The sequence below is a fragment of the Pipistrellus kuhlii genome, unplaced genomic scaffold, assembly GCF_014108245.1.
Source record: "Pipistrellus kuhlii isolate mPipKuh1 unplaced genomic scaffold, mPipKuh1.p scaffold_m20_p_6, whole genome shotgun sequence".
NCBI classification, from domain to species: domain Eukaryota; kingdom Metazoa; phylum Chordata; class Mammalia; order Chiroptera; family Vespertilionidae; genus Pipistrellus; species Pipistrellus kuhlii.
Genome location: NW_023425562.1, coordinates 33,833,007 through 33,855,912, shown reverse-complemented (window position 1 = coordinate 33,855,912; position 22,906 = coordinate 33,833,007). Strand labels below are relative to the sequence as shown.

General features: G+C 40.2%; 1 protein-coding gene and 1 long non-coding RNA gene across 4 annotated transcripts in view; one reads left to right on the top strand and one right to left on the bottom strand.

Annotated features, from left to right (window-relative positions):
- GREB1L (GREB1 like retinoic acid receptor coactivator) overlaps positions 1–6,719 on the bottom strand; it is a 198,644-nt gene extending 191,925 nt beyond the window's left edge. Inside the window, exon 1 of the mRNA XM_036418475.2 lies at positions 6,580–6,719. The gene's annotated coding sequence lies outside the window, so the exon portion shown is untranslated. The remainder of the gene's footprint in view (positions 1–6,579) is intronic.
- Positions 6,696–22,906, top strand: part of LOC123651517 — a 75,209-nt gene continuing 58,998 nt past the window's right edge. The window contains exons 1-3 of one of the 3 annotated variants that reach the window (XR_006740294.1): positions 6,696–6,836; positions 8,026–8,102; positions 10,248–10,318. This is a non-coding gene — a long non-coding RNA (uncharacterized LOC123651517). The remainder of the gene's footprint in view (positions 6,837–8,025; positions 8,103–10,247; positions 10,319–22,906) is intronic. The other 2 variants (XR_006740296.1, XR_006740295.1) reach the window with 2 other exon arrangements.

The window sequence follows — 22,906 nt, the reverse complement described above, 5'->3', positions numbered from 1 at the left end:
TGGGCCTATGTTTTCTTTAAAATTTATTGTCAACATTTAAATTTCCAGCTCCAGTTGCAAAATAAGTAATCTGGCAACAGTGACCCACACTACCATTGGGCAAAAACCAATGGAGCATTAGAAATCTGCCACTTTCAGACTTTCTTGTCCGCCAGAAATTATCATCCCTTATTATTATACAGGGTTCCTGCTTCACTCACTCAGAATACCTGCTTGGCCTCTACAAGCAACCCAGTTTATAATTCCTACTCTGAATTACATTTTGAGAGATTAAAAGACAAACAGCAGTCTGACCAGTGTTGCTCAGTGGTTAGCATCGACCTATGAACCAGGAGGGTTCGATTCCTGCTCAGGACACATGCCTAGGTTGTGAGCAAAATCCCCAGTAGAGGGCTTCAGAAGGCAGCTAATCAATGATTTTCTCTCATCATTGATATTTTTAATCTCTCTCTCCCTCTCCTTTCCTCTCTGAAATAAATAAATAAATAAATAAATAAATATATATATATATATATAAAGACAAACAGCATCTAATAATAGTTAACTTTCATTTCATACTTAGCGTTCAAAAGTGATGCTGTGATATATATGGATGATTTTATAACTAATATTCAACTAGCAGAAGAATACTTTTCTAGTGGTTATTTCCTACCCTCTCGAGCAGTGCTGTTAAAATGCAGACCTATAGGCCCCAACCCCAAAGTTCTGACTGAATAGGTTGGATTGGGTCTCAATTTTTATCTAATCCCAAGTACAGCTCCACAATGAGATGAGATTTTCTCAAGCATATGGACACTCCTGGAAGAGTAGTGATAATGTATAGTTTTTACACTATAAAATTTCCAAAACATGTCCACATTTATTGCTCCACTTTATTTTCACAACAATCCTGTGCTGGAGGTTTGTAAATAGAGCAGAAATTGTTAATCCCATTTTACAGAAGAAAAAGTAAGGGATAGGCGTCAAGAGTCTCCCCTAAACACACAAGCAGCGAAAAGAGCCAGAACGAACCGGTTTCCTAGCGCCTAACCTTGTAACATAGGCAATCCAAGACACAACTGAAACTGGCTTCTCCAGACTGGTCCCATAAAACTAGAACCATGCCCAGAAACAGAAAAGACCACCACCGGTTGCATGGGTCGCAGCAACAAACATTTATCAAGTGCTGATTACATATTAATCTATGCTAATCATGCCTAGAGTCTCTACTAGAGGGGCATTCAGCCGACGTAGAAAAAGATTAAAAATAAAATCCGAAACCACAACCTTGAAGAGATAGCGAAATCTCTATAACGTAAGTCAAAAGCAAACATGCTCCAGGGCGGGGAGCAGGGGTCAATACAGCGCTGGGTAGAAGACAGGAACCTCTGTGGGGCTTCACATCTGGACTCGGAGGAGTTGCTATCGCCAGTCCGTCAGGAGTGGGAGGGAAGGAAGAGTACACAATGGGGAGCCCTCCTGGGGCTCGGCAGCACAAAGAGCTGCTGTTGTCCATGTGGGGTGTGTGTTTGCCAGAAGTATCAGGGCTGCTGGAACTCCAGAAGTTACAAGGGCATGCTTTTGTGTCCTCTAAATTACCTTGACTATATAAGAACGCAAGTCAGAGGGCATAACTTCATTATTCATTTGTAGCCAAAAGATAACATGACCAGGAACCATGCAACTTTTTCTCTGACCCACCCCCCCGCCCCACGTTTGGAAGAAGCATTCCTAGTAAAAATCCACTTGATTGTGATCACAATCATGCTAATGATAAATCAGCCTTTCAAAAGAAGAAGAAGAAAAAAAAGAGAGGGTTTCTTCTCCACTTAAGTAGGATTGTTATATATTCCTTATTAATTTTGACGGCTACGTTTCTAAGGTTAAACAATAATAATTAATAAAAATCACTATAGGCTGAGGACACAAAACTATAATTAATTTGAAAGAGTCAATTAGAAAATTTGATTCTGTCAGGGACCCGTCCTGTCTGCCCATCTTACAGATTAGTTCAAAATGACTGAGGTGATGAAGCAAGCACCTACCCGCCCATGTTGAACACAGTAGCAATCCTGCTGAAAAAGGTCCCTCTCACTTCTACCAAGACCAAGAAACACAACTCACAAACAAAGGGATACAATTTTACACTGGCTACACAAGTCAGTCACAATAATATAAATGTTTTCAAATAACAAGCCCGCACACACACGGATTGTTAATGAGGTATAAATGTATATAATCCTTTTGGAAAGTAAGTTGGTGATTATCAGAAATCAGAAAAATTCCTAATAAAAATAAGAGCTAACATTTACTAGTATACCCTGATTCCCCGAAAATAAGACAGTGTCTTATATTAATTTTTGCTCCCAAAGAGGCGCTAGGTCTTATTTTCAGGGGATGTCTTATTTTTCCATGAAGAAGAATACGGTACACATTTATTGTTAAATGAAAATAAAGGAAATTTATTACCTGTATATGGTACAGTAGTACGGTAGTTGTCAACACAAACCAGACAAACTGTGAATCCTACAGTCTCAAGAATTTATTCATTTATTCAATGACAATCATGTCATCATCTTCTGGAACATCATCAAAACAATCCAATTCCTGAATTTCCTGGTGAATTTCTTGTGACTCCATTTCTTTCAGAATCAGTGGACCAAATCTCTCATGTTTAGCCTGGGAGGGGGGGGCCTTATTTTCGGGGGAATGCCTTATATTTCACTCAGAAGGGAACCTGTAAGTAGGTCATATTTTCGGAGAATGTCTTATTTTTGGGGAAACCCAGGTATGTGTTTTCATGTATTGCAACTTTTTATTTCAACAACTTTATAGAGAGTTATTACTAAACCCATTTTACAGGTTAGAAAGCTCCGAGAACATAAATTATTTGCCTAGTATTGTCAATAAGTGATGGAGATAGGTTTTGGACCCTGAACCTTTACTTTAAGGCCCACCCAATTACAACTGCACCATACTGACTCTCCAGGGCAGTGGTCGGCAAACTGCGGCTCGCGAGCCACATGCGGCTCTTTGGCCCCTTAAGTTTTTAGCAAAGGCCAGCTTAGGAGTACCCTAATTAAATTAATAACAATGTACCTACCTATATAGTTTAAGTTTAAAAAATTTGGCTCTCAAAAGAAATTTCAATAGTTGTCCTGTTGATATTTGGCTCTGTTGACTAATGAGTTTGCTGACCACTGTTCCAGGGGAACAATCTTAAGGAAGTTTTTAAAAAGAATAATAAAATTATACTCATGAGGATGGGCATTATATATTTTTTAAATACGGGGAGGGGGGAATCTCAAAATACAGGAAAGGCTAATAAATTATGGTATGACAAACTAATTACAAATAATAGGAAATGAATTATAGCAAAATGTTTATGAAAAATCAATGTAAAAATGTGTCTGCAATATGGTGAGACATCTGTAAAAGTGTATGTTCATATGGCAAGACTAGGAAGAAAACTGGAAAAATAAAAATGATTCCATTTTAGAATTTCACTATTACTACTTAATTTTATTTTGTTTCTATCAATTTTGTCAATCAAGATTGCTCTAAGTATCCCTACAAATCCATTTCAGTTCAAAACAATTTCTAGTTGTAATAACAATTTCTAAAACTTCACTATAATTTATTTACATTACAGACTTGTTTAAAATAATTTACATAATACTTAATAATTACATAAGATTTAAAGTACGAGATCTTAACATCAATGGCATTTGCAATCACCACTTAACAGCATTCTTTTGAAATCTCTTAATTGAGATCATACACAATGACTAAGGTAAGATAATTTTTTTTACTATCATAACCTTGCAATGACTCCTCAGCTCCCTGTGTCCATCCAGGAATCATTAGCCCAGGGGTTCCAGGTATTTTAAAATTTTTCTACTAATAACATTATCTTTAAGTGAAGAAGTATAAAAGTAGCTAAATTTTCTACTAATAACATTATCTTTAAGTGAAGAAGTATAAAAGTAGCTAAAATATCTTAGCTATAAGGGATATTCATTTTCTAAATACCTTTGAGAATTACTAATTAAGTCACATCAAGTTCCTTTGAAGTAGATACATTAACTTTACTACCACTTTAACAAAAAAAGAAAAAAGAAAAGAAAAGTAAGATGCTGGGAAGAGTAATTTCCCCCAAAATGATACCCTGAGCTGTGAAGAAAATTCACTCTCCTTAGCCACACAAGGTGATGCACAGAGGCCCATTCAGCCCAAGGTTTGACCTCTTTCAGTGAAAAACAGACCCTGTGTGGAAAAGTAAAGCAGCTGTCCTCCAATAATATCAATATCATAAGAGCAGAAATGTAGTTTAAACATCTATAAATGAATTTACCGTTGAGGAATTTATTTTGTCATTCCACAGGTCCAACTGGGTTACCTATAGGTAGGCAGTCTTAGGACACCTACAGAAACTTTTTAATCACAGAAGTTTGGAGTTAGAAGGACACTTAGAAGCCCCATAGTTCAATTCCTTTAATTGAGGGGGAGACAAAAGCATTTCTAAGGAAGTGACTTCATTTAGCCAGAGCAAACCCAGACTTGCAACTAGAAGATGCGAACAAATGTCTCAAACTTGGCCTTCATATTTCTCTCTTACCATTAATGTTTTTATATTGTCATGTTAACAAGAGTACGCATATGTCCTTCCAATGTCTTCAGCTATATATGGCACTAGACAAAATAAACTCATTGTTCCCATTCTCTACTTCATAAAGAGTTCCAAAGTGGAGAAAAAGGTCAACAAAGGCTATGAAATCCACTGGTGATGGGCGTGCAGGTGGGATAATAGCTTAATAGTTCTGCTTTCTAATGGATACCTACCTGCTCTAAGAATTTGAGTACTCTAACTAGTCTTCAGCTGCAGTAAGTCTTCCCTAGGCCAAATAAAAGGTTCTAATGTCACCATGAGTGAATATCAAATTAACAGCTATCACCATTGATATATAGAATTCATTCTTTACTTACATTCAGTTCCTTTCTCCCTTTAGTGCCATAATGTAATTCCATCTTAATAGGAAGCTTATGGGAGGATACACAAGAAATTGACAACAGTGGCCTCTGGGGAGGAGAAGGAGCACATTGGGAAGATGGGGTGGGAGAGAGCGAGCTTACATTACACAGAAATTTCTACTCTATGCATATTACTTTTCAATGTACACTAATTAGAAATTTCCCTTTAAACACATGCGTACAATTCTACGACTAAATATTTTCAATAAAACACTTATTTTTAAATTTCCTCTTTTAAATGAGTTTCCAGGATTGCCATTTGTAAAACCAGATAGATATATGCAACCAGAAAAAAGAACCAACACAGTGACAAAATTCAAAGCAGAATTCCATAAGTACATGTGTTAGAGGGGCCATTTCATTCAAAAACCTTGTGCGGGAAAACCTCTTCCCCATATTTAAATGGCTGGGTTTTAAAAAGAGATGTCCCAGCTTTTTTTTTTTTTGGTGGGGGGGGGGGGGCGATTCTAAAGGTGTGGAAAGTAAAAATTAAAAATTGGTTTCCACCTCGTGGACAGGGGACAGAGGGCCGGGTGGGGCGCGCAAAGACCCTGAAGCAGCCAGGTCCACGGAGGAAAGGAACGTGATGGCGAGTCCCTCCGGGGTCCGGCCGCCTCGGGGCAGTTCCCCTGCAGATGGATGCACGGGGTCTGCTGCCTGCGTGGGCGCAGTTCAATCGAGAGAGCCCACGGATGGACGGAATCCGCACAGAATCTCCTTCCACGGGGCTCAGAAGAGCGACAGGAGGGAATTGATTTACTTCAAGCAAACCGCCCCATCGTGACACCCTCGACCGACCGGCCAGGGCACACACCTCACTCGGCGGCGGTCCCCTGGTGTCAGGGTCAGCTGTCAGCACGGCCCTTTGTGTCTCCCTCGGAACAGGGGCGCGCGAGTGGCCCTCCGCCGCCGCCGGGGGACGGGCGCGATGGCCGGGAGGCACGCGCGCGCTCGCGACCAAGTGACATTTAGTGCGGAGCCCGGAGACCCGGGGACGCGGGCAGAGAAACGCCCGGCCACCGCCGGACGCGCTCCGCTTCCCCCGGCGGGGCTCTCCGCATCCCCTCCCGGCCCCCGCGCCGCCCGCCCCGCCGCCCTCCGGCCCCCGGAGCCCCCCGCAGCCCCGGCGCTCCGGGGCCCGGGCGGGGCACGCCCCTCGCCGCCACCTCCGCCCCGCGCCGCGCCACAGCCTCCCTGACCCACGTCCGGGAGCCCTCGCTCCCGCCACAAAGGCGCGCGGAGGGCTGGGGTGACAGGCCTCCGGCCTCAGGGCGCGCGGACCGCCCCGGAGCTGCCGGGAGGACGGGTTCGGGTCCGGACGCACCGGCGGCACCTACCCTCGCCACGCGCGCGCACACACACGCACACGCACACCCGCACACACACGCTCCCAGCCCCGCTCCGCCTTCCCGGTCCTCCCTCTCCAGAAAAAGTCCGCCGCCCCGCGCAGCCAGTGTCCACCGCCCGCGCCCGGGCAGCGCCGGCCCCGCAGAGGCGTGCGCCCGCCTGGCGACCTCTCCCCTCCCGCCGCCCGGCCCCGCGCGCCCGGCGCCCTCGCGAGCCGCTCACCTGGCCCTGGAGCGGCGCGAGGGCAGAGGGGACCAGCGGGGTGGCCCTCGCCTCGGCCCGGGATCGTCTCCCCCAACCCCCAGTCCGGGTCCCGGCGCTGCGCCTCCTCCGCTCGCCGCCGCGGCCGCCCTGCGCCGAGGTGCTAGCGCCGCCGCCGGTGGCTGGCGTCTCGCGGGCCGGCGCGCAGGTCGCGCGCTCAGCTCCCCGGGGCGGAGCGAGGCGGCGGCCACCGCGGCGGCCGGAGGCGGATTCCTCAGGTGCTGCCCCTCCCGCCGCCCCGGAACCTCCGCGGCCGGACCCCCCGCGCCTCCTCCTCCCCCGCCCCGCCTCCCGGCCTCCCGCAGCCTCCGCGCCCCGCGCGTGGCCTTTTTTTAGGGCCACCTCGCCCTCGAGGGTCACGGGCGCACGTTGCCGTACCCACCCCCTCCTTGTTCACGCCTCCGTTTCCCAACTCGGCGGCCGAGGGGATGGGTGTGGCCACGGGGAGCGTGGAGGGGTCTCCTGGAAGGAAGAGTGCCCCCCGGGGCGGCCGACGCGCGCGCAGCCAAGAACATTTTTTTCTCTCTCTCTTTCTCTCCGATTCCGCGTGTATTCCGTGCTCTCGCCTTTCGGCGCGATTGCTTTCTCTGCCCAGAGGTCGGCGGCTAAGCGTGAACTCTGCCTGGGCCATGATGGGTCAGAAACCCTTGGCCTTTTGCAGGAAGGGAGAGGGCAGGGGCAGTGCGCGCTCAAAGCCAAACAGCCCAGGAGCTCCGGCCACAACTGACTTTTGCACAGAACGACGGGGCAAGCTCGCCGGCCCCGCGCTCAGGCAGGCTGCCTCGCCCGAACTTTTTAGAACCAAAAGGAATTCTCCTCCCAGGGGCAGCCACTCCCAAGGGGACCCTGGGCCTCACCTGGGGTGCTGCAAAGACAAATGTTCCCAAGAGGTGTTTCGGCCCGAGGGTGACAGATGTAGCTCTACTTTTCACAACTGGTGGTTTTTCTTATTGGAAATGTAGCTCCATTAAAAAAAAAAAAAAAAAAGACAAAACTGTCATTGTTGTCCGACAGGCGACCAGACTCCTTCCTTCCCTGGATGGCCCACACCCTAGAAGCAGCAGCTCCATGCTAGGTGTGGTGGGAGCGGCTAGGTAAAAGTTTATCTGTTTTTGGTGCCTTGGAGGCAAATAGAGCCCCGGGTAGCTCGGCGAGGAGAGAGCCCCAGGAAGCTCAGCATGCTCCTGAAAGTGGGGGAACTACCCTGGCGCCCAGTGTCCCCCATCCCCCACCGGTTTGTTATCATTCTATTGTTACCGTAGTGCTGTCAATTATAGTTTTAAAACTGCTTTTTAAATTAAAATAGACCTCGTAGGATCTCTAACTCACTACTGTTTTGTTTGCCTGTCTTGCCTGATGTTTTTTGAATCAAAATGCATCTCCCCCTCCCCCTTTCTCTTTTTGTAGATACAGATGGAATTGACTGGAAATCTGGGTCTCCAGAAAATAACTGTGAAGGTATAGTTCAGTTGTGACCAGCAAAAGTAAGATATTTATTTGTGGTTCTCTCCAGCCTCCATTGGAAAGACATATTCAAGTGCCATTTTTTTTTTTTAATCGCTTTGCTCCTTGTAGGGATAAGGAGCAGAAATGTTTGTGTTTTATTTTTACCATTGTATTCCTATTATCCAGTCTTTAAAACACATAGAAACATTTTATGGGCCACAGAGAGCAAGAAACATGGCTTTCTCAGTCGCCCCTATACCCTCACAATTCTGGATCTTGCTCTCATACAGGTTTAGTAAATGAAATTGATACGGTTTTTCAATAACTACAGCAGAGAAAGGTGCAGATGACTAGCAGTATAGCTAAATATGTGGGGAAGGGATCCAATGTCAGTGAGCAAACTCACCAGGGGAACTGGCCATATAGGTTGGAAAAGACAGTGACTAAAAACCTGAGGTTTCAAGTTCACCTAGTGAATATAACCTAAGCTCACAAGAGGTTAAAGCAAGTAAGAATCTTTTGAAAAACCCAATCCTTCACAAGGTCTGTATAGTTAGGAAGGGGGATGCCTTTCATTGTAAAGAAAAGCTAACTGAGAACAATGAGCCTAGCAGCCTTAGAGTAAAACCATAGTGTGGATTTCTCTCACTTTAGTTCAAGGACCATTTGTTGAGTGCTAAATGCACTGGACTCCGGAGGTGTGAGGGCAAATTTGGCACACCTGCTCAAGGACCTTAGACTAATATTACAAAACTCTGGCATTCATTCTTCATTCACTCACCAAATATCAATTGAGCACCTGCCGTGAGCCAGATGGTGTAATGGGAACTGATAAATAAATAAGTCCCTAACAAGGTTAAAAGTTAGTGATAGTCATCTACTGTATTCTGGTTGAAACATATCTATGCCTTCTTTATTAGATAACCCACACCCTTGCCCTGAAGTTATTTGTGTGTATGCCTTGTGTCACTTTCAGAGTGTGTATATCTTTTATCTTGCCCAATAGATTTCTGTGACTATCAGGTTTGATAGAATTAAGAGTGACCAGTTTGGAGTTGGGTCCCACACCTTTAAATTCTGGTTCCAAGACTTACTTATTGTGTAACCTTGACAAAGTTACTTGACCCCATCTGAGTGACCCCACCTGTAGAAGGACATTATAATAGTACAAACCTAAGAGAGTAACTATGTGAAGTAAGACAAGGCATTGTGCCTAGCACACTATAAAATGCCGTCATTGTCTGTGAATCCCTCCACTCTTCCCCATAACAATAATTCCCAAGTGCTTCCCCATAGCTAGATACATTGCATTAGAACCAAAGTTCAGTGAAAAATGTGAGTCTCATAGCAGTCCAGGTCCTTAAATAATAGCATCTTCCCGGGTGGTAATTGTGAAGGTCCTTTGCCTGTCAGTGGAAGTTCTATGATTATATCCTGGTTCCGCTCTCAAGGATGAATACCCTTTGTCACAAATTTCTCTGCTTCTTGGCGCCACATTCGGAAGGCTCTTCCTTGTTCTTTATCTTCCATGGCCACATTCCAAGTGGCACTGGGAAGTGAGACTGTACAATTTCCACAGCCCATTTCCTGCTGGTACAAGTCTGGGACAACTGGGTATCCACATGCTAAAGAATGAATTCTTACATCCACCTTACAGAGGGTACAAAAATTAACTCAAAATGGATCTTAGATATACAGTAGTCTCCCCTTATTGGTGGGAGATACATTCCAAGACACACACCCCTCCATGAATGCCTGAAGCCACGGGTAGTACCCAACCCTATAGATATTATGTAGTTTTTTTTCTGTACATACATACCTATGATAAAGTTTAATTTCTAAATTAGTCACAATAAGAGATTAACAATAACTAATAAACTAGAACAATTATAACAACATATTATAATAAAAATAAAATTCTGAAAGTTTAGAGGTCATTATTGAGTAAAATAAGGGTTGCTTGAACACAAGCACTGTAATACTGGGGCAATCAATCTGATAGCTAAGATAGCTAAAAGTGACTAATGGGTGGGGAGTGTATACAGCATGCATATCCTAGACAAAGGGATGAGCTACATCTCTGCTAAGCAGAAAGTAGCAAGATTTTTATCACACTACTCAGAAGAGCATGAAATTTAGAATTGTATAAATTAGTTCTAAAATTTTCCGTTTAGTATTTTCAGAGTGGTTGACTGAATGGTAACTGAGACCGTGGAAAATGAAGCCACAGATGGAGGGCAGGGGTTGCTGTGATGTAAGAGCTGAAACTATAAAATTATAGAGTTGTTTGACAATGGGTTAGGTCAGCAAACTGTGGCTCTCGAGCCACATGTGACTCTTTGGCCTCTTGAGCTCTTCCACAAAATACCACATACCTTAATTAAGTTAATAACAATGTACCTACCTATATAGTTTAACTTTTTAAATTTTGGCTCTCAAAAGAAATTTCAATTGTTGTACTGTTGATATTTGGCTCTGTTGACTAATGAATTTGCTGACTACTGGGTTTGGTAATGATTTCTTAATATGACACAAAGTATAAGCAACAAAGGAAAAACTAGGTAAATTGACTCAAAAAATTAAAAACCTTTGTGCATCAAAGGAGAGTATCAAGAAAGTGAAAAGGCAACCTACAATATGGGAGAAAATATTTGTAAGTAATATATCTGATAAGGACCTATTTTCTAGACTATATATCCTAAGAATCCTGAAATACCAATCAGAAAGAATATATGCACCCCTAAGTTCATAGCAGCGTCACTTACAATAGCTACGATCTGGAAACAGCTTAAGTGCCCATCAGTAGATGAATGGATAAAACAAAAAAAAACAAAAAACTGGTACATTTACACAATGGAATACTATGCAGCTGTAAAAAAGAGAGGATCTATTACCCTTTGAGGGACATGGAGATGATTATGCTAAGTGAAATAAACCAGTCAGAGAAAAATAGACATCAAGTGATCTCACTTATTTATGTGGAATCTAATGAACCGGAGAGCGGAGACATGGAACAGTGTGGTAGATCTCAGAGAGAGGAGAGGGTGCGGGAAGAAATTAACCAAATAACATATGCATGCCCATGAACATAGACAATATGGTGGTGAAGGCCTGGGGCAAGGCAGGAACCTAGTTGGGGGGGGGGGAGTTTAAAGAGGGGAAGGGGATATTTGTAATACTCTCAACAATAAAGGTGCTTTATTTAAAAAAATAAATAAATAACTCTTACAACTCAACAATTAAAACAAATAATTGAAATTAAATATGGACAGAGGAGTTGAATAGATATTTCTCCAGTGAAGATGTACAAATAGCCAATAATCATACACTAAAAAACACTCAACATAAATTAGCCACTAGGGAAATCTAAATCACAATATATCACCCTAGCTGGTTTGGCTCAGGGAATAGAGCATCGGCCTTCGGACTAAAGTGCCCCGGGTTCTATTCTGATCAAGGGCCAATATCTCGGTTACAGGTTCCTCCCCAGCCCGGGCCCTGCCTGGTTGGGGCTCGTGCTGGAAGCAACCAATCATTGTGTTTCTTACATCAATTTTTCTCTTTCCCTCTCTCTTCCTCTCTCTCTAAAAATCAATGGAAAAAAGATCCTTGGGTGAGGATTAAAAAAATAATAATAAATTAAAATCATGATATGCCACTTTACATTCATTAGAACGGCAATTAGCAACCCCCCCCCCAAACAACAACAACAACAACAACAACAACACAGAAAATAGCAGGATATATACAATGAAATACCATCCAGCTTTATAAAGGAAGGAGATCCTGACACATGCAACAGCAGGGGTGAGCCTTGAAGACAGTATGCTCAGTGAAATAAGCCAATAACAAAAGGACAAATACTCTTTGATTCCACTTTTATGAGGTGTTTGGAGTGGTCAAATTCACAGAAACAGAGTGATGGTTGATCTGGGCCCAGTGTGAAGAGGCAGAGGTGATAGGAGTTGTTGTTTAATGGGTATAGTTATTAGGGTTAGGGTTAGAGTTTCAGTTTGGGATCACGAAAAAGCTCTAGAGATGAGTGGTGGTGATGAATGTACAACAATATGAATATGCTTAATGCAACAGAACTGTACCCTCAAAAATGGTTAAGTGGTAAATTTTATTTTGTGTACAGTTCACCATAATATCTAATTTTTTTTAAAAAAAGATATAATAACAAAAGCTCTAATTTTTTTTAAAGTTATAATAACAAATGTTAGTAAAGACATAGAAAAATGGGACCCTTACATGTTGCTGGTAGGAATGTAAGTGTAAAATGATGGAGCCACTGTGAAAAACAGTCTGGCAGTTCCTCAAAAAGTTAAACAGAGTTATAATATGAACCAGCAATTCTTCTGCTAGATATATACCCAGGATAATTTAAAAAATATATTCACACATAAACTTGTACATGAATGTTCATAGTAGCATTACTTACAATAGTCAAAAAGTGGACACGACTTACATGTCCATAAGCAGGTGAATGGATAAAAAAAAAAAAAGTATATGCATACAATAGAACATTATTCAGCTTTAAAAAGGAAAGAAATCCTGACACATGCTACAATATGGATGAACCTGGGGGACATTATGCTAACTTGCTTTTTAAGTTTTTTAGGTTATCCTATAAAATCTTCTTTAAATGTTTGAATCTCTTTGTAGATAGATACTTTTAGTAGAAAGATCATGAAATCTATGATTTGAGACTATGCAGAACTAGTTGGAATGTTTTATCTGTTTCTTTGATAGTTTTCTGAAAAGTTGTTTTTTTTAATCTACATTTTTGTTTATATTTCTTTCCTCCTTTTTATTTATTACTTTCCAGTTTGTTTGTTTAACACACACACATGTTCCATAGTGATATTTTCTTGTTATCATTACTTACCTTAGTTTGCTGAAGCATAGTGTGAGGTGGTAAGAAAAGGTAAAGAGAGAGAAAAAAGATGAATTTGGCAGTCCCAAGGGTGATAAGGACTTTTTTTTTTCCCCTCGTTAATGCACTCTCAACAAGTTTGATATATCCTTTCCCCATAGGCATGTCTTTTAATTATTGACATTCGAGAAGATAAAGTTATGCTCAGCAAAGCTTCTATGTCACTGGCTCTTTTCTCTGTGATGTAGCAATCACTTCTCTGCTTCTTCCAACTTACCTCAGACAGAGGCTACGTTGTTAGGCTTATGTATTAAAGGAGAGGCAATTTGATGATCTACTTTCAGGAATAAACAAATCAAAGAGGGAGGTTATTATGGGTTGAATTACTAGTATGTCCTCCCAAAATTCATGTGTTGAAGTCCTAACTCCCAGAACCTCAGAATGTGACCTTATTTGGAAACAAGGTTGTTGCAGATGTAATTAGTTAAGTTAGAATGAGGTCAGACTGGGCTAGAGTGGGCCCCTGGTTCAATATGACTGCAGTTTTCATAAAGAGGGAAATTTGGACACAGACAAGCACGCAGGTAGAACACCACGTGAAGATAAAGTCAGAGATTGGGGGATACATCAACAAGCCAAAGAACACCAAAAATTTCTAACAAACCACCAGAAGCTAGGAGAGAGGAATGGAACAGATTTCCCCCAATATCCCCCAGAAAGAACCAACCCTGCTGACACCTTGATTTTGGTCTTAACAGCCTCCAGAACTGTGAGATAATAAATTCCTGATGTGTGAGCCACCTAGTTTATGGTACTTTGTTATGGCAACCTGTGCAAGCTAATGCAAAGGCTTCTCAAGACGTTTTATATCTAGGACCACCTCAGGCGTACAATCACAGTTAAGACTTTAAAAAGACTTTCAGGAATTTTCTTTATCAGTACATTTTTTAATGAGGTATAATGGACATGCATTATACTAGATTCAGGTGTACCACATAATGTTTCTATATTTGTATAGGTTGTGAAGTGATCACCACAGTAAGTCTAGTCAACAACCATCTCCATACCTAGTTACAGAATTTTCTTCCTTGTGATGAGAACTTTGAATACCTACTCTTTTAGCAACTTTCAAATATGCAATAAGTATCATTCACGATAGCCCCCATGCTGTACACTATATCCCCATGACTTAGTTATCTTCTAACTGAGGCCTGGAAACATGAAACAGCCTGACGAATCTCAGAGGGAAATTTGTACCTTTTTACTCCCTTCACCCCTTTTGTGCACCCCTCCACACCTGCCTTTAGCAACTATCAATCTATTCTCTGTTTATGTGAGATTAGTGTTTTCTTTTAAAATTTCACATATAAACAAATCATACACTGTTTGCTTTTCTCTATTTGACTTATTTCACTTAGTGTAATGCCTTAAAGTCCATTCATGCTGTTACAAATGACAAGATTAAATTCCTTTCGATGGCTGGATAATATTCATACACATGAACACACATACTCCACATTTTCTTTATCCATTCATCTATCAATGGACACTTAGTTTATATTCATATCTTGGCTATTATAAATATGGGAGTGAACATGGGAGTATATATCTTTTTGAGGTGTGCTTTTATTTATTTATTTTGTTTGTTTGTGTATAAATACCCAGAAGTGTGATTGCTATATCATATGATAGTCCCATTTTTAATTATTTTTAGAAACTTTCATATTGTTTTCCATAGTGCCTGCACCAATTTACATTCCCACCGATAGTGCACAAGGATTCCTTTTTTTCCTCATCTTCATCAGGATTTGTGGTCTCTTATCTTTTTTATAAAAACCATTCTAACAGGTGGTGTTGATACCTTATCTGGTTTTGATTTGCATTTCCCTGATGATTGGAGATGTTAAGCATCTTTGTCCTATACCTGTTGGCTATCTATAAATGTCCTCTTTGTGAAAATGTCTTTTGAGAACCACTGCCTATTTTCTAATTGGGTTATTCGATTTTGTGGGTTTGCTTTTTCGTTTTTTGGTTTGTGGGTTTTTGTTTTGTTTTGTTTTGTTTTTGCTATTAGGTTGTATGAGTACTCTATATTTTGGATACTAGGAATTTCATAACTTTCTAGTTTTTCTATGTTTATTAGAGTCTTTAGAGAATAAAATTAACACCATAAGACCTAAGGGCCAGGTTGTTTTCTTTTGGGCATTTGAAGAAGGAATTTACAAAAATCATGCTTCTCTTTACCGACCCTCTTGTAGGGGAAAGGGGGAAAATGACAGAAGGATGAAAAGACAATGTCAACATAAAAAAAGAAAGACAAGAAGGCTGCCCTTGGAGCCTGTCAAAATAAATAGATAGATAGATAGATAGATAGGGAGCTTCTCTGGTTTCCAAATACCTTTAACTTCTCTTCTCCAGTGAATCACAGGAATCTCTTAGTGGACCTCTTATATGTTCTTTGTTCCTGTCCTTTTTCAGCATAAATGTTCATAGCTGGTACCAGGAGTGAGACAAATAAGACCCCCTAAGATGCAAAATGTAAGAAAGCATTTATTCTGCTGAGTTTCCACCACCCTGAGAGTGAGGCCTTCCTCCCTAAATTTTGCACCCTAGGTGCCCATTAAGTGCAACAAGGCTATTATTCAACCTTCAGTACTCATCTGTTTCTCTCGATAACTTCAGTCAAAAGTAATTGCTTGTCCAATGTGCTGCCATAACACTTTGCTTATTTTTCTATTAACTAAAGCATCATATCACTCCGTGTCAAAATCTGGATTCATCCTTGATTCACCTTACTCTTTCACACCCCACACTGAATCCATCAAGAAATCTTGACTCTGCTTTAATAAGTCTGGCCACTTCCAACTCCTGCACTGTTACCACCTTGTTGAGACTCTAGACCAGTGGTTCTCAACCTTTCTAATGCTTTGACCCTTTAATACAGTTAGTTCCTCATGTTGTGGTAACCCCCAATCATAAAATTATTTTTGTTGCTACTTCATAATTGTAATTTTGCTACTGTTAAATGAATCGTAATGTAAATATCTGTGTTTTCCGATGGTCTTGGGCTCTGCAGCAGTGGTTTTCAACCTGTTGGTCGCTAGCAGTTTCCACTCACCAGCTTCCCCCAAAAAAACTCCACCCACCCACCCTCACCTTTGCCCTAGTTTATACTCCACAAAATAGTCAAAGCTTCCATCACCTTTTAAATTTTGAGACATCTCATTGCTCTCCTATCAAAAACCTCAGTTGGCTCTCTTGTGTTCCTCACAATAAAAGCCAGTCTCCTTGGTAGGACCAAGGCCTACATGGTCCTACTTGAGTCCAGCCTCTCTACTACCTAATTTCCTACCATATTCTTTCTCTCTACCTTAGCTCCAATCACACTCTCCAAGTACACTCATTCCCTCCGTAGAGTTCCTTCCAGCCCATTCCTGCCTCAGGATCTTTGCCATTCCAGTTGACTCTACCTGGAAACCTGTTCACTCAGAAAGGAACAGCTTTACTTCATAATCCTTTTCAATTCTCAGTTTAAACAGCACTTTCTTAAAGAGGCTTATCTAAAATAACACCCTGGGGGTGAGTGGGGGGGCTTTTCTATGGAGCACCTTTCCCCATCCATTTCCCCCAGGCACCTCCTCCTTATCTCTCTCTCTCTCCTAAACTTCAGGACCCTTCTTTTGCCTCTTTAAAGTATTTCCTGAGCCCATTTCTTCTATAGTTCATTTCTTGAACTTCTGTGACTTTCTAAATAAACTTCCTCTTAAAAAAAATTTTTTTTTATTATTGTTATTAGAAGAAGGGAGAGAGATAGACACATCAATGATGAGAGGGAATCATTGATTGGCTGCCTCTGCATGCCCTCTACTAGGGGTCAAGCCCAAAACCCAGGCATGCGCCCTTGACCAGAATGGAACCTGGGATCCTTCAGTCCGCAGGCCGACACTCTGTCCATTGAGCCAAACCAGCTAGGGCTAACTAAGCATTCTCTTATAAAATAAAAAATAGTAACACCCTCATCACTGGTTTACACTGTTTAATTTTTTATAATGCTTTATTTTTCTTCAAGGTACTTATTACTATCTATATTTTATTATTCACTTACTTGTATACCAGAAGTCCAGGACTCTTAGCTCCTTACTATCCACCTGCTCTCTACTCGTACTGATTGCTCGGCTCCCTGCTCCTGCCTCCCTGCACGAAGGCGGGAGAGTCTCCCGCCACTGGGCTCTCCAGCCGCCAGCCATGAGCCTATCTTCTGGCTGAGCTGCGCTCCCCTTGTGGGAGCTCACTGACCACCAGGGGGCAGGCAGCTCCTGCGTTGAGCACCTGCCCCCTAGTGGTCAGTGCACATCATAGTGACCGGTCGTTCCTCAGGTCATTCCACCATTTGGTCGATTTGCATATTAGGGTTTTATTATATAGGATTATCTATCTTCTCCACTGGAATATGGGCTACATATTGGCAAGTCTTTTGTCTTTCTTTCTGGGCTTTATCTTCAGCACTTCGAACTGTAACTGGCCTAGAAGAGCAAAAAGAATATTCAATGGATGGATGGATAGATGAGTTTTACTCAGTTTTATAGTTCCCTTACATTGTATTGTTTTATCCATTACAAGTCGTTTTGGTAACTGTCAAGATTTTACTGCTCTATATTTCCAAGGCATCTAGCATAGTGCTTTGCTGTTCATTTATACTCAGTTAATATCTGTTAAATTGAATCAAATCTACCTCTCTCTAATTTTTTTCTGCCTTTGTCTTATCCACCACCCATATTTCTACAAGATTAATCCAGTTAAAATCTAGGTTTGATCATTCTCTCGCCTAATGAAAATCCTCCAAGGGATTTTTAATTTTTATTTATTTATTTTTTTAAATATATTTTATTGATTTTTTAGAGAGAGGAAGAGAGAGGGATAGAGAGTTAGAAACATCGATGAGAGAGAGTCATTGACCAGCTGCCTCTTGCACACCCCCTACTAGGGATGTGCCCGCAACCAAGGTACATGCCCTTGACCGAAATTGAACCCGGGACCTTTCAGTCTGCAGGCTGACGCTCTATCCACTGAGCCAAACCGGTTTTGGCTCCAAGGGATTTTTATTTTTTATTTTATTATTATTTTTTAATGCTTTTTTAAAAAATATATTTTATTGATTTTTTTACAGAGAGGAGGAGAGAGGGATAGAGAGCTAGAAACGTCAATGAGAGAGAAACATCGACCAGCTGCCTCTTGCACACCCCCTACCGGGGATGTGCCCGCAACTAAGGTACATGCCCTTGACCAGAATCGAACCCGGGACCTTTCAGTCCGCAGACCGACGCTCTACCACTGAGCCAAACCGGCCTTGGCCCAAGGGATTTTTTAAACTGAATTTTTAATGTAACTATTGTCTTGGGAAATCTTCTATTTATGAAATACAGATAGATTGCATACATGCTATTTAATTCTCATGATTACACTATAAGTAATACTTTCTTTTCTTGATAGATGAGGAAAAAGCCTTACAAAGGTTTATTGTTTTTTCTAGGGTCATTTACCTAATAATTGTCTGATATATCTGATTCTAAAAATACAGCTGAGCTCTAATCAGTTTGGCTCAGTGGATAGAGCATCGGCCCTCAGACTGAAGTGTCTCGGGTTCAATTCCAATCAAGGGCATTTGTTTCAGTTGTAGCCTCAATCCCCAGCCCTGGTGGGGCATGTGCAGGCAACCAATCCATGTTTCTCTCTATAGATATCTTCCTCACCCTTCCACTCTCTCCAAAAATACCAATGGAAAAGTATCCTTGGGTGAGGATTAACAATAACAAAAAGAATGCAGATGTTTACACTATACATTGCAACTATTCTTATGCTTCCAAATTTTATAATAAAATCTTTGGAAAAATTATTCAATATAGGGAACATTCTTATAATAAAGTAATGTATTTTAAAACTATGAGAAAATTTTATATGAAAATTAGTCCAAATATATAAAAAGAGACTGTCCTCCCCCCAAAAAAAGAAAGAATATTTATTAAATTATTAATAGAAGCTGTATTTTTATACCATTACGTGGTACGTTTTTCCCTTTTTGTACTCTTTAGCATTTTACAAAAATTTAAATAGCATATTATTTGATTCAAATAAAAATTAAATATTTTAAAAAGTAAAAATGCATAGTAAATTGTATTTTACAATCCTATAGTAAAATTAGTAGGATTCATGAGAGAAAATGGGAATTAACAGATAGAAGCAGGCAGATAAAATTGAGAATTGGCCCTCAGACTGCCTCCCTGCTTTGAGAAATTTTACCTGAATTACTTACAGGAAACTCCCCACCCCGCTTTTTACCAAAAGATCTCTGCTATTAAAATATACCTACTTTCATTTTTCCCTTGATGAGAAAAAAGGCCATTTCTAACAAAACTCTTCATACTCCTCTAGGTCCCACCGCTTAGAGCTGGCCTAAATCTGTGGAGCCTTTGACAGCAGCCATTCACTATTACCCACTTTGTGTGTTAGTAGAGGCCTCCCAGTCATGTGGAGTTTCGGATTTGTTAAATACATCCTGGGGCTTTTTTGCAAGAATATTCCTGGAATTCTGGCTCCCTACTGTTAAAATAAATAAATTCTCTACACCATCATGCCAGAATGGAATTGGGCTTGGGAGCTAAGGTCAAGGGTAGGGTCAATCAGCAGGGGTCTTACAAAATCTTAGAGGCTCTGACATCTTAGTGCAGGCTAAGCTTTTTCTAATGTAAAAGTGAGTGTTTGCAGATTCTTGAAACAAACAAACAAATGTGACTTGGCATCTTTTTTTTTTTTTTTTTTTTTGGCCTCCTTAAAAAAAAAATCAGTAGTTATCAAGTGGCAAAATCATAATTAAAATTACAGGCCTTACTTAATAAAAAGTAACTTTTCTTAGACTTAACTATTATTTTAATCAGATAATTTCCCACAAAGCCTATTCAATGGACAAATGCAAGCATAAAAAGTTGTCTTTAAGGCAGTATCTTTGGAAAAAACACTAAAGAATCAAGAAACTAAAATTAAAAGCAAAAGAAAAATTATTGAGTTTAAATGATGTACTTGACACCATTGAAGTGCATTAATGTAATACAGACTTAGTTATAACTGCAATTTGGTTTGGGTTACCTGGGGAGGGGGGCGGGAGAAGCTGAACATGTTCTTTAAGTTTGCAGTGTATAAAAGTCATATGGTTCTTATACATTCTAAGTGAAATAATTAGATCTACAAATATTCATTTAATGCACAAATGCAGAATTATAGCATTTTTTAAGGCATAAAAGGCATTCTTATTTCCCAAATTTAGTTTTCAGAATACAGTCTTACATGATGTTTCATTATAAAAAAAAAGTATTCAATAGTCAAATAAGGTTTGGAAATTATATATGTTCTAACCTCATCTTAAAAATTCATAATTCAAGTAATCATATGAAAGGCTGTGGAAATTCTTTGACAAGAACCTTGTATAACTTTGTCTAACCCATGTTTCTGAAACTTACATCATCATGGAGCACTTTTTTTGCATAATATTTATTAACATTTTGCATAACTTCTTTGGGAAACACTGCTCTAAACCAGTACTTTAATTTGCATGGGAAGGGAGGGCCAGAGGTAAACTGATTTGCTTAGGAAACAGTCCTTTATTTTCTAAAGAGAGACTCATAGGTAAGTAAGCTACATAGTATTTTAATTTAAAAATCAATTTCAATTATTTCTTCCTATTGAAACTTTGCTTTGAACTATCAGGGATTATGGTCAGAAACAATCTAGACTTATTTTGATTTCTGCAGCTAGACTCTTGGTGAAATATTTGACATACTCCACTCTTCCCTGAATCTTAAATTGGTTTATGTAAATCAAGTAACTGGGAATCTGATAAAAATTAAATTATTGGGGTTGGGGGAGGGTAACTCACCTGTTGATGATCTGTCTATAAAAATATCACTGTAAACAGGGTTTTCAAAATTTAGTAGGGTTTCTACTACCCTAGAAAGTCCTCCCTGAAAACTCCCATTTACAGTAGTTTTTGCCCTTCTCTGATCTATATGTAATCAAATTCTGTCTTCTATCGTTACCTACCTACCCTGTATATCGTATCTCCCTCAATAGATTGCAAGCTTTAGAATGCTAGAACTAATTCTTACTTTTCTTTTGAGTCATCTTAGACACATAATAGATTCTCAATAAATACTTTTTAATGACTCACAAATGACCAGTGCAGTGGCTTTCTTGACATTTGGTTAAATTATCTTTCTTAAAGAAAAGTTGATCTCAGAGTAAAAGTAGTTCTGTGTTTTAGCCTGTCTTATGGCAAGATCTTAGAGATGTTGAAAGGAATAAAGGAAACTTCCTATCTCTCTCTTTCACTGATGATTCAGAGCAATTTTGTTAGAGGACAAGTGCTGTACTAAAAAGGTTTAAAAAAATCAGTATCCACAAAGTGGAATATTCCACTGTTCCAAAGAATTGTAACTTTTGTTATATGTATATCTTGGATTGATATGCACCAGTATGGTCAAATTAACTCATTGTTTTGCCCACAAATGAATCAATATGGGCTCACTGTGTAAGTGCCATGTTCTCAACACTGCTATTGACACTGAGGGGTTATAGGTGTGTAGTGGTGAGTAAGGTTCCTCCTTCAAGGGATTTACAATCCAAAATGGTGGAACAAGCCCTAGCTGGTTTGGTTCAGTGGATAGAACTTTGGCCTGCAGACTGAAGAGTCCCAGGTTCAATTCCAGTTAAGGGCACATGTTTGGGTTGCGGGTAAAATTTCCAGTAGGGGCCATGCAAGAAGCAGCCAATCAATGATTCTCTCTCATCAGTGATGTTTCTATCTCTCTCTCTCCTTCTCCCTTCCTCTCTGAATTCAATAAAAATATATTTTAAGAAATAAAATAAGTAAAAAGGGGACAGAGGACTTGAATAGACCTTTCTCAAAGGAAGACATACAGAAGGTCACAAACATATGGAAAAAAAATGCTTAATATCACTAATCATCAGGGAAATGCTAATCAAAACCACAATGAGATATCATCTCAAACCTGTCAGAATGGCTATTATCAAAAAGTCAACAAATAACAAGTATTGGTGAGGATGAAGAGAAAGGAAGAACCTCATGTACTGCTGGTGGGATTGTAAATTGGTGCAGCCACTGTGGAAACCATTATGGAGGTTCCTCAGAAAGTTAAAAATAGAACTACCATGTGGCCCAGCAATTTCACTTCTGGGTATTTATCTGAAGAAAATTAAAATACTCATTTGAAAAGCGATATGCACTCCCATATTTATTACAGTATTATTACAATAGCCAACTTATGGAAGCAACCTAAGTGTCCACTGATATATGGAATATTACTCAGCCATAAAAAGAATAACATTTTACCATTGTGACAGCATGGATGAACCTAGAGGGAATTGTGCTAAATCAGATAGAGAAAGACAAATACTATAAATTATTTCATTTATGTGTGGGATCTAAAATAAACAAAGCAAAACAAAACAAACAGACTCATAGATACAAAGAACAAACTGTATCTATGGTTGCCAGTGAGGCAGTGCTTAGGAGGGGGGATGGATAAGAGGTACAAACTTCCAGTTACAAAATAAATGTTATGGGCATATAATGTACACCTTAGGGAATATAGTTAGTAATATGATGATAACCTTGTACAGTGACAGATGGTTACTAGACTTATCGTGATGATCACATTATAAGATAGATAAATGTTGAATCACTATGTTGTAGACCTAAAACTAATAGAATGTATGTAAACTATATTTTAATTTTTAAAACTTTGATAAAAATATCTTCTATTTAGTCATTCTATATAATATTAGGCAAATTCAAGCCTCAGTTTTCCCACCTTTAAGATGGAGATGGATTATACCAAAAACATAAGCAACAAAGAAAAAAATAGATAAATTCAAATTCATAAAAAATTTTAAACT